Genomic DNA, 18,702 nt, shown 5'->3' on the forward strand with positions numbered 1-18,702 from the left:
TTTTGCTTGTCCTCTAATCATTTCCAAAAGAATTTTTGTAGTTTACTTTCCAATTTAGCATTGATATTTTTGGGAAAATGTGAACATGAAAGTTGGTAGGATGAAGTAGCTGCTAAGACTGCTTTGATCTTTGTTATCCTTCCTACCTTAGTTAACCATCTTCCTTTCTAGGATTTAGTATGGTTATCAATTTTCCTAAGAATGCATTCCCATCCCTGATTTGAAAGTGTACTCTTTTCAAGGTAGATCCCTAGATATTTGAATGGTAAATTTCCTTGTTTGAATCCTAATTTCTGACAAATTTGATTTTCAACTTCTGTCTTTGTATTTAGGAAAAAAAAAATGATTTCTCAACATTGATCATTTGCCCTAATTCTTTGGTGTATGTTTCCAAGATGATTTGAATTTGCTCTATCTCTCGTAAACTGCTAGTTCCAGTAAGTATAGTGTTGTCAGCAAATTGTTGATGGGTAGTGTTGTCGACATCATTTGTGACTTTCACTCATTTGATTTTACTTTCTTCTTGTACTGCCTTGATTGCACTTCCAAATGCTTCTGCCATTATGATAAACAGGAATGGGGATATTAAGTCTCCTTGTCTAATACCCCTTGAGATATTAAAAAAACCTTCCAGAGTTTCATTAATGAGAATCAAAATTTTAGGAGTTGATATACATTGAAAAACAATGTTGATCCATTGTTTGGAGAAGTTGAAAGCCTCTAAGGTTTTACAAAGGAATCTCCAATGTACCTTATCATATGCTTTTTGGATATCTAGTTTAAGCAACATGCAAGGTTCCTTATTTTTAATTGCTGAATGGATAGTTTCCTGTATACTTGATATGCCATCTAATATGGATCTACCAGGGACAAATCCAATTTTCTCTTCCGAAATGAGTTTAGGAAGGAAGCTTTTGAGACGAATAGCTAGGATTTTTGAAAATACTTAATATAGTGTTACATTACACAATAGGTCTAAAATCCCCTAGCACTACACTTTCATTCTTTTCAGGAATGAGAGTTAGAAATGTATGATTAATTTTTGTTAAAATTGCTCCTCCCTTACGTGTGGCTTCTAAAGCTTTCCACAACTCTTCTCCTAGAATATCCTAGAATTGTTGAAAAAAGAAGGCTTGGAAGCCATCTGGACTCAGAGATTTATCCAGTTTCATACTGAACAGTGCTGATTTCACCTCTTGAAGGGTAAAGGGCTTGTTAAGAAATTTGTTATCTTCTTCTGGTATCATCTTAGGGATGCATCTTAACAACTCTTCTTGAGCAGATTTATCTGACGATTCAAAATTGTTGAGAGTATCATAGAAATACTTGGTGATAATTTCAACAATTTCCTCTGGATTCTTGGTTTGCTTCCCCTCTAGATTCCTGATTTTAGAAATGGTTTTATAGTTTCTATTATTAATAGTGCTATTATGAAAAAAATTGTATTTTGGTCTCCTTCTAGGAGCCATTTTTCTCTGGATTTCAGCCTCTAGAATATTTCTTCTTTAGCTAGAATTTCTTCATGTTTAATGAGGTATTCTTTTTCTAATTGATATGATTCGTTATTCATACCTTTTATTAGAATCTCGTCATTTAATTTACTCATTTTTTTCTCTAATTCAAGTTTCTCTTTAAAGATGTTTTTGAAATGTATGTTATTCCATTTTTAAAAAAATTGTTTTATATTTTTAAGTTTGGAGACCAGGAAAAACATTTTTGAACCCTCAAATTGTTCCTCCTGCCACCAATCTCTAATCTGATCCATAAAGGCTTTGTTCATAAACCACATTTTTTCACATTTAAAGGGGTTTCTGCTACTTTTAAACTACTCTTTGATTTCCATTTGCACTGAGAAATGATTTGAACCAGCCATGGGTAGAATTTTCACATTGATCAAATTATTCATGCTAAGATCTCCTTTTAGAAGAAATCTGTCTAGTCTTTCTGCTATATAACAGTATCATATTCTTCTGTTATTCCAAGTATATATGCCATTCTTTGTTTTTATATCCATAAGAGAGTCTTTCTAGATCCAATCTTTAAAATCTTCCATTGCTTTGTTTTTTTTATTACTACCTCCCTATTTTTCGTCCTTACTTGATACTGCATTGAAGTCTCCTCCTATTATGACTATTTCTAGGGGTAAAGAGTTGATGAAGGTGTTGATCGCATTCCAGACTACAAGTTTGTATTCTATAGGTGTCGTTCCATAAACATTGATTATAACAATTTGTAAGTTAGATTTTGTACTAACAACTCTAGCTCCCATCCAATTTGTTTGTGATGGGAATATTTTGATATTGATTAATCTAGGATTCCATATTATACCCAGTCCTCCTGAGGCCCCCTGTGCCTGCTGAAATTCTTATTTCCATTTTCCTAATTCTTGGCTCAGCTTTATTCCTTCTTTATTTAATTTAGTCTCTTGTAATAATGTAATATCTGAATCAAATAAGGTAAGATTGTGCTTTAATAAGCATTTTTTGCTAGGGGCATTAAGGGCCCTAGCATTCCAGGTTTTGATTTTCATTGCTCCTTGGGAAGGAACTTCCCCTTCCCATTGTAAAGAACATCAAGAATCTTTGTCTAATCCTTTACTTGCCCTACAGCCTCTTTGAGTTCTTTTAATGATTTTCTGCCATGTTTTTGTTTTAGTTTTCCACAAATTGGTCTCTTCGTTCCTTCCTGATTCATAGCTATACCAATTTTTTCAAGATTTTTCTCTTCTAATACCTTTTCTGCAATATTAGAAACCTCATCCTCCTGACTGTCTTCCATGATGATTTCTTTAATTAGCTTTTTGTTGATTTGTTGTTCCTTTTCCTCTAATAACTCGTCCTCTTTATAGAAATCTTGTTTGTTTGGACTCTCCAATAACTCGCTCTCCAAATTTTGATCTAATTCTGCTAAAAATACTGATTCTTTTAAGGTTGTTCTCGTGTTCTCTGTTTCTATAGCAAACATATCTTTCCCATCATTAGGTGTTTTCTAGAACTTATAACTCTTCTTTTTCCCTTTCTTCCTAATGGTAATGTTTCCCCACTGGGCAGAGTCTACTAGTGGGATGATGACCGCCTGCTTTGTTACTTATTCATGGGGAGCCTTTCCTGGCAGTTTTCCTGATTCTTGTTCTTTCCTTCTATCTGATCTTTGCTCTATTTGTATTGGTTTATAATTCCAGATGTGATTTATGTCAGCCACCTAATTCTGTTCCTTATTCTGACTTCCACAAATTCCTTATGTCTCCCCTATTTCTATGTTTGGAATCCTTTTCCCTTTATGTTCCTTATGAATTTCTTCTACTAATATACTTTGATCAATTAAGTCATTTTGAATCAGGAGTGTTTCATGCAGAAGCTTATTTAGTTTGAAGATATTCAAGTCCATTTCTTTAATGAATTCTTTTTCCAACCGGCAATCCTTACATCTGTTGAATTTATTAAGTGAATGCTAGTAGCTTATATTCTCCTTCCCTTCTATTTCCTTTGTTCCCTCCAGTTCCTTCTCATTATTTACTAGTTCTGATCTGAAATCTATATCCCTTTTCTCAGGAGATTTTGCTTTTATTTCTTCTTTTTGAGCTTCTTTTAGTTTTGGGGAATTTTTAATATCCTCATCCTTTCTTTCTTCTCTTTTGCCTGGTCTCCTTTTGATGGTAATTATGTCTTCGATATTATTTTTGATACCAAATTTTGTGAAGTCTGCATCTACAATTTTTAGTATTTCTCCTGAGTATTCATTGAAAGTTAAATTGTATATGGATCTATTTGTGATGATCTTCTTGCTAACCAAGTTATTTTGATCAGTTTTAACCAAAACCCTGATTTTATTTGTTTTATTTTGATCTTCTTCAAATCCAATTACAGTACCTAACGAATTACTGATTCTTTGAATAGTATTCTCCTCCATTAATTCTGATGGGATTTCTATGCTCTCCATCCATTTGATAGTTTCAATATTTTTAATGTGGTTTTTGTTAAAGTTTGGTTTCCAATCTAGAAATTTAATATGGTGCCCTTTATAAAATAGAAGACCATTTTCCAAAATTTCCTTTTTATCTTGTGCATTTTGACATAAAATGAACCAAAATTTATCTGCAAATGTGTTAAGAGTACTTACCTTGTTGCCCCAGATCTTAGATATCATACATACTAGCCTGGAACTTTTCCTTGACGAACCATTCCAATACATGTAGATGCCCTTATCCTTGGAATTCATCCATCTTCTTTCACTGTGTGAATTTCTGATGATTACTTCATCCCATTTTGTTCTTTTATCTGGAAAACTTTGATGAGACCTTCCTAAAGTTCTTCCTTGGAGTGCTGTTTGACTTGATTTCTAGTGCGGCGGGATATAAAGTAATTTTCTTTAGTGGAATTGTTAATTCATGGTTTCCTATCCAACGTGTGCCTAGGTGGGGCCTTCATTATTTTAGAAAACTTTTCTATGCCTTGCCCTAGAGGGATGGCATTAACTTCAGAGATCCATCGTGGCCTTTGTGGTTGCTCCTTTTGGATACAATTTTTTTCTGGCTTGGCTTTATGATTATCCACAAGTTCTGACACATATTTGGTTTGAAAATAAAAGGATTTTTGCTTTTGAATTTTTTCTTCCAATTCGTTTTGTTCCTACTTGATTTGGGATCTCTTTCTTCTCCTATGCACCGAATGCCACCCATCTTCTTTTTTGAGGGTTTCAATATCGCAAATTTCCAAATTTTGCCTGGTATGTTGCCTGACAATATATTCGAATTAATTTTGGTCTGTATTGTGGATTTCTTTTTTACCCAAATTTCGCTGTGAAAGGGCTGCAAATTTGTTTTTGGTCTCCAAGGGATGTTGCGGATAGGGCTTCTTCTTGAAAGAGACGAATCTCGAAATAGAGTGACTGAGTTTAGCTTGAAACTTCATTTTTTTCGTCATTGTAGCAGAGCAAACCGCTTTTATTATTCAATTTAGAGTTCATTTTTAAATAAATGCTAAATTTATTATTATTTAAGTTGATAAATATTTTATCAATTAAGTTTTGAAAATATTTTTAAAAGTGAGAATATATTAATTTATTAAAATTTGTTAGTTTGCATGATGCGTACATGAGATTAAAATATAAGAAATTAATTAAAAAGATAAAACAAGTGAATTTAATAAAGATATTTTAATTTCATAAAGTGTGTGCATGAGATTAAAAATTAATTAATTAATTAAAAGAGAAGTCAAATGAAAATTAAACAAAGTTATTTAATAATTCAATTTAACATGCATGGAAAAGATAAAAGAAAGATAAATAAAATTTAATATAGAGTTCAAGTCTAGTGAGTAGAGAGTTCTCTCAGGTGAATGCACAATTAGTGCCCTAATTTTAGGAGAGAACTCCTTATCAACATTGGAGGGTTCATTTTTGAGGTATGGGAATTTTGGAAGCAAATTTGGAAATGAATTTTGGAAGGGAAATTTTGGAAAAATGATTAGAAAGAAGTTCCTAGATAGAAGCGAATTCTCTCACAAATCTTCTGGGCATTGTGATTTTAGCATCAGAACTAGGTAGGTTCTTGAGTTTTGTTCACCTAGTTAGAATTATGTTATTTAGATAATCTTGTCTTCTTTGTGATTGTTGAAATTGATTCTCTGGATTTTGTTGCATGAATCTATCACTCTCTTATTCTGAATCTATGATATTTATATTGTATCTCATCTGTATAATAAGATTGAAAAAAAAAAAAAAAAATCAATTAGAAACCCTCATTCCGTAGATGAGAGAAATTAGAATTTAAATATGGTTAAGGTTTGAAAGAGAAAAAAAAATTTTAACGGGAAATTCAAATGGTTGATAGTAATTCTTCTATCAAGCTATATTTGCAAATGATAATAAAATATATAATATAATATATATATATATATATATATATATATATATATATATATATATATATATATATATATATATATATATATATATATATATATATATATATATATATATATATATAATTTCATTAGAGGGGGGTTATTTCTTTATTAAATTTATAAAAAAAAAAATTTAAAAATATATATATATTAAATTCTTTATAAAATAAAATTATAAAAAAACAAATTTTAAAAGAAAACTTTTTAAAAATATGTATATTAAAATATATATATGGGTCGGGTGGGGGAAACCCCACACCCTCCCCTCTCTTAAATGTTGCTGGCAGTCTCTACTGGTGAAAGGACTGTGTCAGTAATGTTGTCGTAGGCCCTGCATCAGTAGGAGGTTGTACGACTTATATTAAATGAGACTGCGATTTCAAATCACATTTAATTTATAAATTATTTTTTAAGTATTTTATTTTAAATTTCATTTAATTAAATTAAATTTATTTTATTATTAATTAATTATTATTAATTTTATTAATAATTAATAATTTTATTATTAATTAGTAATTAATTTTATTATTATTAATTATTAATTTTATTATTATTAATTAATTAATTAGTCTATGTTATTTATTTAAAAGGATTTAATTCAAAAGTTTTAATTATTAATTATTAGTTAATTAATAATATATATATATATATATTATTAAAAAAATTGTTAATAGTTATTGATTATTAATTAATTGTTAATTATTAATTTAGTAATGTAAATGGATATTGGAACTAATTTGAATTAATCATAAATATCATTTAATAATGTTAATTATATTTATTATTTAAAATTTTGATTATTAATAGAATTGGAATTATTTTTATAATCAATTATTATTATTTTAATAAATGATTATTATTACTTTTAAGTAATTATATGATTTTCTAATTATAAGAACGAGAATGGGTTTAATTACAAGGGTAAATTGTGAATTTTATCTACTTGAAAATTTATACTAAAACGAAAATTGAAACCTTACATTTAACCCAACCATGTGATTTCAAAAACAAACCAAAACATAAAATTTACATCTTGTTCTCTATGTGATGTTTATGTTTGGATTTTTTGGGATTTGACTTAGCCTTGACTAGTCTTCGGTTGTTACTAGAGGTTTGGGGGCTATGTGTTTGTGATGTCATGTTGATGTTTTGATCTCAATCTTTTTAACCCAACCATGGTAATGTGTTTAGTATGCTCTATGATATGTTTGTATTTACTATTCATTATTGCTTTCCAATATTTTTGTGTGACACTAAGGTGTATGTATATGAGATACTTGGCTTAACGATTTTTTAGTCCTCGATCAATTATAATTGAATTACTTTCCAGTTGCCTTGATGGGACTAAGGTGTTTGTTTGTTTGATCTTGGAGAAGTTATGTCGTGGCATCTTTGACTTAACCATTTTGAGTCGTTGATCAATATTATTGGGATACTTTTCGATTGCTTATTAAGAATCGATGGGTATTATGATTTATCTTGGGATGTTTTCGAGTTGCTCGTAGAGAACTAATGTGATTATTGTGGATTATCTTTTGATGCTTTCCAGTCACTTGTATATAACTGAGGTGAATTTTATATGATTATTGATTTTTGCTTTTATGAGCCTAGGGTAGGTAATCTACATGTAGTGTTAGGAAGTGGCTTGCAATGGGGGTCGAGGCCCTAAGTGGTTCCCAAGGTAACCCATTGTAAGTTGTTTAATCAGTAAAAATATTACACTAAATGAGAGTAAAATGAACCTAATAAGAGTCTTTGTATGTTGTCACCCATGCCTTGAGTGCTAGTACAAACTAGGATGGGAGTAGAGAGAATGCTTGGTTGCGACCTTGCATTCTGTAGTATGCCTTGTTAGTATGAGAGGATACTAGTAGCCGCATAGGGATCATTAAGGACCCTAGGGTCCTAAGAGACTGCTAGGGTAACTCTAGTGTGATTCGTGTGATGACACTTGCCCACTTACATAGTAGGTTTCCTAAATGTCTTTGTGTGCCTCTAGGAATTAGATGTCGATATATCTTAGAACCTTTGAGTTAGATTGCTTTTAAAATTTCCTGGACTTAGAGAGTACTTTTGTTATGTGATTTGAGATCCTATTCAAGACTTGAGACTATCTCCTCAGTGCAGTGGGAGTGGGTCATTTAGGTTCAATGCAGTCAGGTGGTAGTGCTTTTTCACTCTTACCATTGAGATCTGTCTGTAGTCACTATGGCTAGAGCATTCTTTGTCTGCATTTCCTTTCATTCTATCTATGTATCATTACGATGGATGGTTATAATTCATGATGGATGTTTATATCTTTTATGATGGATGGATTCTTTCATTTATTTTATTGTACTTTGTATCGTGGATCCAAAGAGGATGATGTATTTTTATTTCTACATATGTATATTCTTTTAGCCTTTCATATCCTGGGACATGTACAGTGGATGATTGAGCATTCTGAATTTCATTCGCCAAGAGGCATTCAGAACAAATGTATATTATGGACTTTGGACTTTCTAATTATTCTTTCATGTGGATGTGGTAGTTGTTAGAGTAGTATTAGTCAAATTTAAATGTGATTCAACATCATGGGATCCTTAAGGAATGTAACCTATTATGTAAGCTTATAGTTGATTGTATGTTATTGCTTCCACTACTATGTGTTTGATGTGTATATTTGATCTTTCTTGTTAAAAGATAAAAAGTTTGGCAAACTTAGTAAAACTTTAGGTTAATTCTTTTGGATTCTTTGGTGAGGCGTTACATCTAGTATCAGAGCCTAAGTTTCTACATTGGGAGCTCTAGGTATATTGGAATGCCACTAGTTGTTAAGTCGTTGAACAAAAATAAAACTTAAAACTGTTATGTATATCTATTTCAACATGAAACTTGAACTAGTTGAACTGAAACAAAACTTAAACTTTTAGTTGTATATTTTTCATACTTCAACACTTAAACTTCAAAACTAAAATTATACTTAAACCTAAGAATAGGAAAACTGAAAATGGAAACTTATTCTATTTTCAAAATATGTGTCTTCTATCTATGCTTTACTATAGTATGTTTTATGGGTAATGGACTAGGAATGTTGATCCTTTGTTTAGAGTGTGTAAGGGATCTATTTTAGTATTTGTTAAAAGAATGAATGTTGGATCAATATGGTTTTCGATTTACTATTAAACCATAATCATATTGCTCTAAGTGACTGGAAGTAGTATGTTATATAATTATCATAGTACCTTGTTATCTTGAATATTATTGTTGTAGTGTTCTTAGTGGAGTCATTTTCTCCTATAGGGGGAAAGGGTCTAATGGGACCCACACAATGAGTCCTTAGCTTTACTTTTCTTGTAGGCTTCCAAGAGTAAGCCTAAGTCTATGGGGGGTGGATGTAGTGTCTGCCCCTAAGTTACATTTTTGCTATGATTTCTGAACTCTTTTAGGCCATTTTTATGCTTGATGTTTAGTACCATTACTTTTAGATTATCAGATATTGTTTCAGATTTAGTTGATTATACGATAAGATTACTTGATACTCTATATTTTATGTATGCATGATAATTATTCAGTGATTTTAGTTATTGATGATGATTAGTTAGATGGATTATTATGTGTCTTCGTATGGATACTTACCCCATATTGCATGTGTATGGTGTGCATGTTTGTTTTCTTTATGTATGGCATTTCTAATGTGGTTAAGGAAGGGAGTCATAATCTCTTGCTAGTCGAGATCTACACGATTCACTATTTCCTGCCATTGCCTATTTAGCTTAGAATATTATGTCTATACATGGATGGATTTTAAACAGGTTGTAGGTACTGGGTATCGACTTCCCTAAATTGCGAGCATGAGTGCACCCTATCGCATTATCTCAATGGTAAGAGAGGGGAGATAAATTCTTAAGTCCAAATCCTAAACTTTTAGGCCATTTATCCTAATTGAAAATTAGGACAAGTATCTGAGTTGTCTACCCTCTGAATGTGTTGAATGGTGTTAATTCATGATTATAACCTTTATTTTGATTTTGTATGCATTTTGCTATGATGGATTTTCATTTTTTTTTTTATGAGTGTTTGGTGAATTTTCTATTAATTAAGTCTAATTAAAAGATTAAATTAATTAGATAATTTAATGGAAAATTATTATGATATTTTAATATTTAATTAATTGAGAAATTAATTAAATAAAAAAAGAATTAAATTTAAAGGATAAAAGTTATAAGTTTAAATTTAGAATGTGATAATATTTATTTAATTTAGATTTCATTTTTAAATAAATGCTAAATATTATTATTATTTAAGTTAATAAATATTTTATCAATTAAGTTTTGAAAATAAATTTAAAAGTGAAAATATATTAATTTATTAAAAATTTTAAGATCGCGTGATGCATGCATGAGATTAAAATTTAATAAATTAATTAAAAGAGAAGTCAAGTGAAAATTAAATAAAGTTATTTAATAATTCAATTTAACGTGCATGGAAAAGATAAAAGAAAGATAAATAAAAGTTAATATAGAGTTCAAGTCTGGTGAGTGAAGAGTTCTCTCAGGTGAATGCACAATTAGTGCCCTGATTTTAGGAGAGAACTCCTTATCAACATTGGAGGGTTCTTTTTGAGGGATGCAAATTTTGGAAGTGAATTTTAGAAGGGAAATTTTGGAAAAATTGTTAGAGAGAAGTTCTTGGATAGAAGTGAATTCTCTTGCAAATCTTTTGGCCATTGCAATTTTAGCATCAGAACTAGGTAGGTTGTTGAGTTTTGTTCACCTAGTTAGAATTATGTTATTTAGATAATCCTATCTTATTTGTGATTGTTGAAATTGATTCTCTAGATTTCGTTGCATGAATCTATCGCTTTCTTGTTCTGAATCTATGATATTTGTATTGTATCTCATTTGTATAATAAGATTGAAAGAAAAAAAAATCAATTAGAAACCCTCGTTCCGTAAATGGGAGAAATTAGAATTTAAATCTAGTTAAGGTTTGAAAGAGAAGAAAATTCTAAAATGAAAAATTTGAATGGTTGATGGTAATTCTTCTATTAGGCTATATATATAATTTCATTAAAGTGGGTTTTTTTAATTTTATATATATATATATATATATATATATATATATATATATATATATATAATTTATTTATTTATATATATATAATTTCATTAAAGTGGGTTTTTTTAATTAAATTTATAAAAATATATATTTAAAATATATATATATAAATCCTTTATAAAAAAGAATTTTTAAAAGAATTTTTTTTAGAAATATATATAGGTCGGGTGGGGGAAACCCCACACCTTCCCCTCTCTTAAATGTTGCCAATAGTCTCTACTAGTGCAGGGACTGCATTAGCAATGTTGTCGCAGGCCCTGCATTAGCAGGAGGCCACACGACTTATGTAAAATAAGACTACGATTTTAAATCACATTTAATTTATTAAAAAATAAATAATTTTTTTTTATTTTTAATTTAATTTATTATTAATTTATTAATTATTAATAATTTTTAATTAATAATTTTATTATTAATTATTTAATTAATGAATGAATTAGTATATGTTATTTATTTAAAAGGATTAAATTCCAAAGATTTAATTATTAATAAATATCATTTAATAATGTTAATTATATTTATTATTTAAAAATTTGATTATTAATAGAATTGGGATTATTTTTATAATCAATTATTATTATTTTAATAAATGATTATTATTAGTTTTAAGTCATGATATGATTTTCCAATTATAAGAATGAGAATGGATTTAATTGCAAGGGTAAATTGTGAATTTTATCTACTTGAAAACTTATACTAAAACAAAAATTGAAACCTTACATTTAACCCAACCATGTGATTTCGAAAACAAACTAAAACATGAAATTTACATCTTATGTGATGTTTATGTTTGGGGTTTTTGGGATTTGACTTAGCTTTGACCAGTCTTAGGTTGTTACTAGAGGCTCAGAGGCTATTTATTTGTGATGTCATGTTGATGTTTTCATCTCAATCTTTTTAACCCAACCATGGTAATGTGTTTAGTATGCTCTATGATATGTTTGTATTTACTTTTTGTTATTGTTTTCCAGTGTTTTGTGTGACACTGAGGTGTATGCATATGAGATACTTGACTTAACCATTTTTGAGTCCTCGATCAGTTATAATTGAATTGCTTCCCAGTCACCTTGATGGGACTGAGGTGTTTGTTTGCTTGATCTTGGAGAAGTCATGTTGTGGCATGTTTAACTTAACCATTTTGAGTCATTGATCAGTATTATTAGGATACTTTCTGGTTGCTCATTGAGAACCGATGGGTATTATGATTTATCTTGGGATGTTTTCTAGTTTCTCATAGAGAATTGATGTGATTATTGTGGATTATTTTTTGATGTTTTCCAGTCACTTGTATATGACTGAGGTGGTTTTTATATGATTATTGATTTTTGCTTTCATGAGCCTAGGGTAGGTAATCTACATGTAGTGTCAGGAAGTGGCTTGCAATGGGGGTCGGGGCCCTAAGTGGTTCCCAAGGTAACCCATTGTAAGTTGTTTAATAAGTGAAAACATTACACTAAATGAGATTAAAATGAACCTAATAAGAGTCTTTGTTTGTTCTCACCTATGCCTCAAGTACTAGTACAGACTAGGATGGGAGTGGAGAGAATGCTTGGTTGTGACCTTGCATTCCATAGTATGCCTTGTCAGTATGAGAGAATACTAGTGCCTACATAGGGATCACTAGGGACCCTGGGGTCCTAAGAGACTGCCAGGGTAACTCTAGCATGATTCATACGATGACACTTGCTTGCTTACATAGTAGGTTTCTTATGTGTCTTTATGTGCCTCTATGAATTAGATGTCAATCTATCTTAGAACCTTTGAGTTAGATTGCTTTTAAGATTTCCTGGACTTAGAGTGTACTTTTGTTATGTGATTTGATATCCTATTTGGGACTTGAGACTATCTCCTCAGCGTGGTGGGAGTGGGCCATTTAGGTTACACACTATCAGTTGTTAGTGCTTTTTCACTCTTACCAATTAGATCCATCTGTAGTCATCGTGGCTACAGCATTTTTTCTTTTGCATTTCCTTTCATTCTACCTATGTATCATTATGGTTATATTTCATGATGGATGTTTATATCTTTTATGATGGATGGATTCTTTCATTTATTTTATTGTACTTTGTATCATGGATCCGAAGAGGATGATGTATTTCTATTTCTACATATGTATATTCTGTTAGCCTTTCATACCCTATGACATGTACAGTGGATGATTGAGCATTCTGAATTTTATTTGCCAAGAGGCATTCAAAAAAAATGCATATTATGGACTTAGGACTTTCTAATTATTCTTTCATGTGGATGTGGTAGTTGTTAGAGTAGTATTAGTTAAATTTAAATGTGATTCAAAGTCATGGGATCCTTAAGGAATGTAACCTATTATGTATGCTTATAGTTGATTGTATTTTATTACTTCTACTACTATGTGTCTGATGTGTATGTTTTATCTTTCTTGTTTAAAAAAAATGTTTGGTAAACTTAGTAAAACTTTGGGTTAATTCTTTTGGATCCCTTGGTGGTGTTGAGATAATGGGTGTTGCACACATTGCATAATATTGTTATTTTGTTATTTTATTTTATTATGTAATGTTCCATCTAGATGGACGTGCAACATGTAAAAATTTTCATGAAATATTCTTGATGAGTTGTATTGTAACATTGTGAAAATATTTTATGTAATTATTTAATATTGGGGAAAAGAATTAAATGCCTAATATTAAATGTGGGGTCAGTGAGTTAGGTAGCACATGGTTTTAGCACATAGTTTATGTAATACCACTTGGTGGTTTTGTGAGACTTGCTACTATATAAGCAACCACAAGGATAGTTGTTGTAGAGTGACAAGGAGAAGACAAAAGGCAAGAGTCGAGCGGGACAAGGCTTGACAGGTTAGCCAAGGGAGCATTTGTGAAGGTTGAAAGCATGGCATAGGATGTGTGGATTCATGCTTATTCACATAGTTTGCTCGGTTGTGGCTATGGCCATGAAGGCTTCCATGGTTGTATGGCAATGGTATTTTTTGCTGAATAATACATGGTGATGGATGCTTTTGGAGGCTGGGTTTTTTTCCCTCAATGAGGGTTTCCCAGGGTATATCTTGTGTCACAATTTTGTGGGTATGTTGTCTATTCTCTTGCATGTGGATTTTAATTCCATGTTTATTACAGATCTATTATGGGTTATGTGGAAAAGGTTATATTCTTTATTTGTTGTCAAGTTTCCTTACAAGTGGTATCAGAGTTATGGTTTTATTATTTGTAACCCTAGATTGAATCCATGGGAATGCATGAGAGGATAAAAGAAAAGGGAAAGATATATGAATGATTTAAGGGTTTTGGATTTTTTGTTATGATGGGATGCTAAAATATTTGGGCATGTGAAATTGTTCAACAAAAGAGTTTTTCGGATGTTTCATTTAAATGAGGGTTTTAGGGGGTAGCATGCAGAAATGACCTCCTGGGTAAAAATAGACCTCACCATTGGATCCGGGTCGACATTTTCATAAAATTTGATATATAATATGCCTTAGTTTGGCAATGTTAAGAGCAAATGAAAGAGTTTTTTGGTTTCAGCCCATGATGGCCATCAAATTTAATCCCGTCGGAATTTTTGTCACTGAAAAAAATAAAAAATGAAAAAACGTACTGAAAATGGTAAAAAGACTGTCTTAGTAAAACGGCCATAACTTTCTCTCAGAATATCGGATTTCAGAGTTTTTATAGGCGTTGGAAAGGTAATTCAGAGCACTATAAGATGGTGTAGGTTTGGTTCTATGGTTTTAAAATTTTGTTAGGTTTTAAGAGCCCTAAATTTAGATGTTATTTATTTTGAGCATGGATTAGGGCATAACTTGGGCATATGGAGTTAGATTTTGGACTTTGATTAGTCAATGGAAAGCTCTTGAAGAGCTCTACACATTGGTTCAGATTTGGTGCAAGTTTGGCATGATTTATTTGTTAATATATTGATCTGAACAGTTCATAGGTATATTTTGACTATGGTAACATTGTGAGTTTATGGCATTGAAGATTTAAGATTTGATGTCATTGTATACTCAGTTCATATTTCAGATTGGTCTCATGATGATATGATTGTCAGTGTTTGGTTTGGATATGCATGATGACTTGTTGGGTCTACAAGTTGTGCAGTGTTGTAAGCGGTCTATACTTACAGGTTGCAGTTATAGCTTGGTTATGGGTTGTCTTTGCCCATTGATCTTTCATTATTGATACATATTCAGATTGGTGGCTTGGATTTGGGTTTTCTATGCCCTAAGTCACATGATTTACTATTTTCTTCATGTAGAAGGGATGAGATGTTGTTACCAAGTATAGTCATGGTGGAGGATTGTGGTTGACTATTTTATGCTGACAAGTTGGACATATTGAGAAACAGATGCTCGGTTCATGGATGTGATCATGGTGTCATGGATTTTGGCACAACATGATTGGTTATATAGAGGATGGTATTTTCATCATGATGTCATGGATAGCTTTGATACATGGTTTAGTGGGAGCTTGTGACAGTGATGAGGTGACAGTGTAGGATTAGTTCCTAGTTTGGTTTGGATCTTCAAGTAGGAGATGGATTTTATGATGCCATAGGTGACTTGGTACCATAGTTGAGTGGGAGTTGTTGGCATTGATATTTTTATTGAGTGTTTGTAGATGTTGGAGGTTTGTCTTAGATCCTGTTGCTGCAGAAGTGTCTTTGATATTTTCATGGTGCACTTGTTATCTTTATGGTGTGTGGAGATGGTTCTTCCTGGTATGTGGAGATGGCTTTCTTCATGGTGTGTGGAGATGGTTGCATCTTGAGGACTCACAGGATTCTTGGCAAAGGTGTGGTTTATGCTTTTATTTGGCATGTTATCCTTGGTGCGAGGATGGTTTATTATTATGTCATGGTATACTCTTGATATGTGTTTAGAGTTGTGACATGTTATGGTGTGTTCTCTTTAGTTGAGATGGTAAGATCATGTTGTCATGTTTATGTTCCTGAGGCCATGGTTAGAACTTTGACATTGATCTTGGTTTAGTTTCTTGGTATTGAGTACACTGATCATAAGCTGGATACTTCATGATATTGCTATGTTCCATTTGGAGTTGGCATGAATTGATTGGTTACAGGTGCTCATGGATACTTAGAGATGGTGGTGATGCTGATTTCTTTTAGATTAGAGAAGTATTTGTTGGGATGGTTGATGGTTTCAATAGGAAGTCTGAGGGATAGTCACTTGATATGGACTTGAGAGGAGATTGTTCTTAGATGAGTCTTGGTTGGAGACTTGGGTATCTTGATAAGCATTCTCATTCCCCACTCTTGGTCTACTCGGCGGTTTGCTACTTGAGAGGTATAGCCCATTGTTTCTCTCATTTCCATTATATTTATGCTTGTCTTTCATGGATATGGATCTTGAGCTATGGTACATGAGTTAGTTCTAGAGGGTTCATTTGAGAGATGGTTTAGCATTAGTTATCTCCATGTGCATATGTTGTTATGCTGGTTGAGTTTGGGAGATGGTTTTATATTGGGCATATTCCTTGGATTAGAAATGGTTATTCCTTGGTTTAGGAATGGTTTTATTGAGTTTGATCTTCTTGTGAGAGGCTTACATCCATGATGAGCTATATCGTATGGTTTGGATGTTGTTGAGGCTTCTTGTTGGGGTTTTATGGAGGAGATCATACTTACACAGTTTACATCTAGAGGTGTGTGTAGAAGGACATGATACAGGTTATGATTTGCATGGTTTCTCTGGTCTTGGTTATCTTCCTAGATGTTTAATTTTTTTTACATTGGATTTTAGATTGGTTGGAGATTGTGATCACTAGTTTGTGCTCATGCATGTCATGTGAGAGATGACATGGTTATTCCTTTATCTCTTTCCTCTGTTGGTTGTGGAGAATTTGGGAGACTATTGGAGACTTGTTATGAGAGTTGTTCTTGCAGGATATCAATTTATGTATTGTGGATGTCCTTGATACTACATGGATTCACTTCTTTAAGATGTTGTGAGTGGATTGGTTATAGATTTGAGATTATCTTTTGCAGTGGGAGCTTTTTGGTATATATGTGGCAGGTATTGCTCTTGAGGCTTATGATTGTAGGTTGCAGATTGGATATGTCAGTGATATGAGATTCACTTGTTATACCTTTGAGGTATGGATAGTTGGATGGGTTTGGCACTTGTTGTGGGTGCTATTTCAGCTATGGATATTTTGACAACTACGGATACATGTGATTACCTTTGGATCAGGTTTTTTGTGCTTGAAATTTCAGTTGGTATAGGATTTTATGATCTTCTAATGCAACAGGTTGGGTGGTTTTCTCTTTTGATGGCTTCTATGTATGTCCAGTGGAAGTGGCATAATAGGAGGTGAGATCATTCATGTTTGAGATGCTGGATACTTTGATTTTGTTGCAGGTACTAGGATGGAGCACTTGGTGTATTTTGATCCATGATGGTGGATGTGCTGAGAGGGATTGTTCCCTTGTTCATTTATGTGGCTATGGATTGACCCTATGCAATGTATACAACAAGTGGGAGATTGTTGAGATAATGGGTGTTGCACACATTGCATAATATTGTTATTTTATTATTTTATTTTATTCTGTAATGTTCCATCTAGATGGACGTACAACATGTTAAGATTCTCATGAAATATTCTTGATGAGTTGTATTGTAACATTGTGAAAATATTTTATGTAATTATTTAATATTGGGGAAAAGAATTAAATGCCCAATATTAAATGTGGGGTCATTGGGTTAGGTAGCACAGGATTTATGTAATACCACTTGGTGGTTTTGTGGGACTTGCTACTATATAAGCAACCACAAGGGTAGTTGTTGTAGAGTGACAAGGAGAAGACAAAAGGAAAGAGTTGAGTGAGACGAGGCTTGACAGGTTAGCCAAGGGAGCATTTGTGAAGGTTGAAAGCATGGCATGGGATGTGTGGATTCATGCTTGTTCACATAGTTTGCTCGGTTGTGGCTATGGCCATGAAGGCTTCTATGGTTGTATAGCAATGGTATTTTTTGATGAATAATACATGGTGATGGATGCTTTTGGAGGCTGGGTTTTTTTCCCTCAATGAGGGTTTCCCAGGGTATATCTTGTGTCACAATTTTGTGGGTATGTTGTTTATTCTCTTGCATGTGGATTTTAATTCTGTGTTTATTTCAGATCTATTATGGGTTATGTGGAAACGGTTATATTCTTTATTTTTTGTCAAGTTTCCTTACAGGTGGGGCATTACAACCAAGGTATCATGATCTGAATTCTATTGTAGAATCAATTAAAAGAGAATAGAGAAGGAAATGGTGAATAGAAGAGAGACATCTAATCAAGAAGGATCAGGTACACATTAGGATAGAGGATCAAGTACACAATAGGATCAAGAAGGAGAGACTTTATTACTGCAGTAGTGAAGATTTGTGAGTGTCATCCCCACCCCAGTTTTACCTTCTCATTGGAAGGTTTCTTGGTAATCATATCTTGTGTCATATATGTGTGAATAATTACTTACATGCATTGGATGTATATGCTTTACATGGTATTTCAGTTTTATTGTTATGGATGTGTGGTGAGTATTTTATGGGTCAAAGTTCAAAGCACTAATTCACCCCCTCCTCCCCCCCCCCAAAAAAACCCTCTGAGAAGTTTACCTTTCCTATTTTAATTCCAACAGTACTAGCACTTGAGGCATGGGTGAGTAAAAACACTGACTCTTTTTAATTCATTTTAAACCC

Source organism: Cupressus sempervirens, chromosome 7 (genome assembly GCF_028749045.1).
Source record: "Cupressus sempervirens isolate cs-2001-9-10 chromosome 7, ASM2874904v1, whole genome shotgun sequence".
Classification (NCBI taxonomy): Eukaryota; Viridiplantae; Streptophyta; class Pinopsida; order Cupressales; family Cupressaceae; genus Cupressus; species Cupressus sempervirens.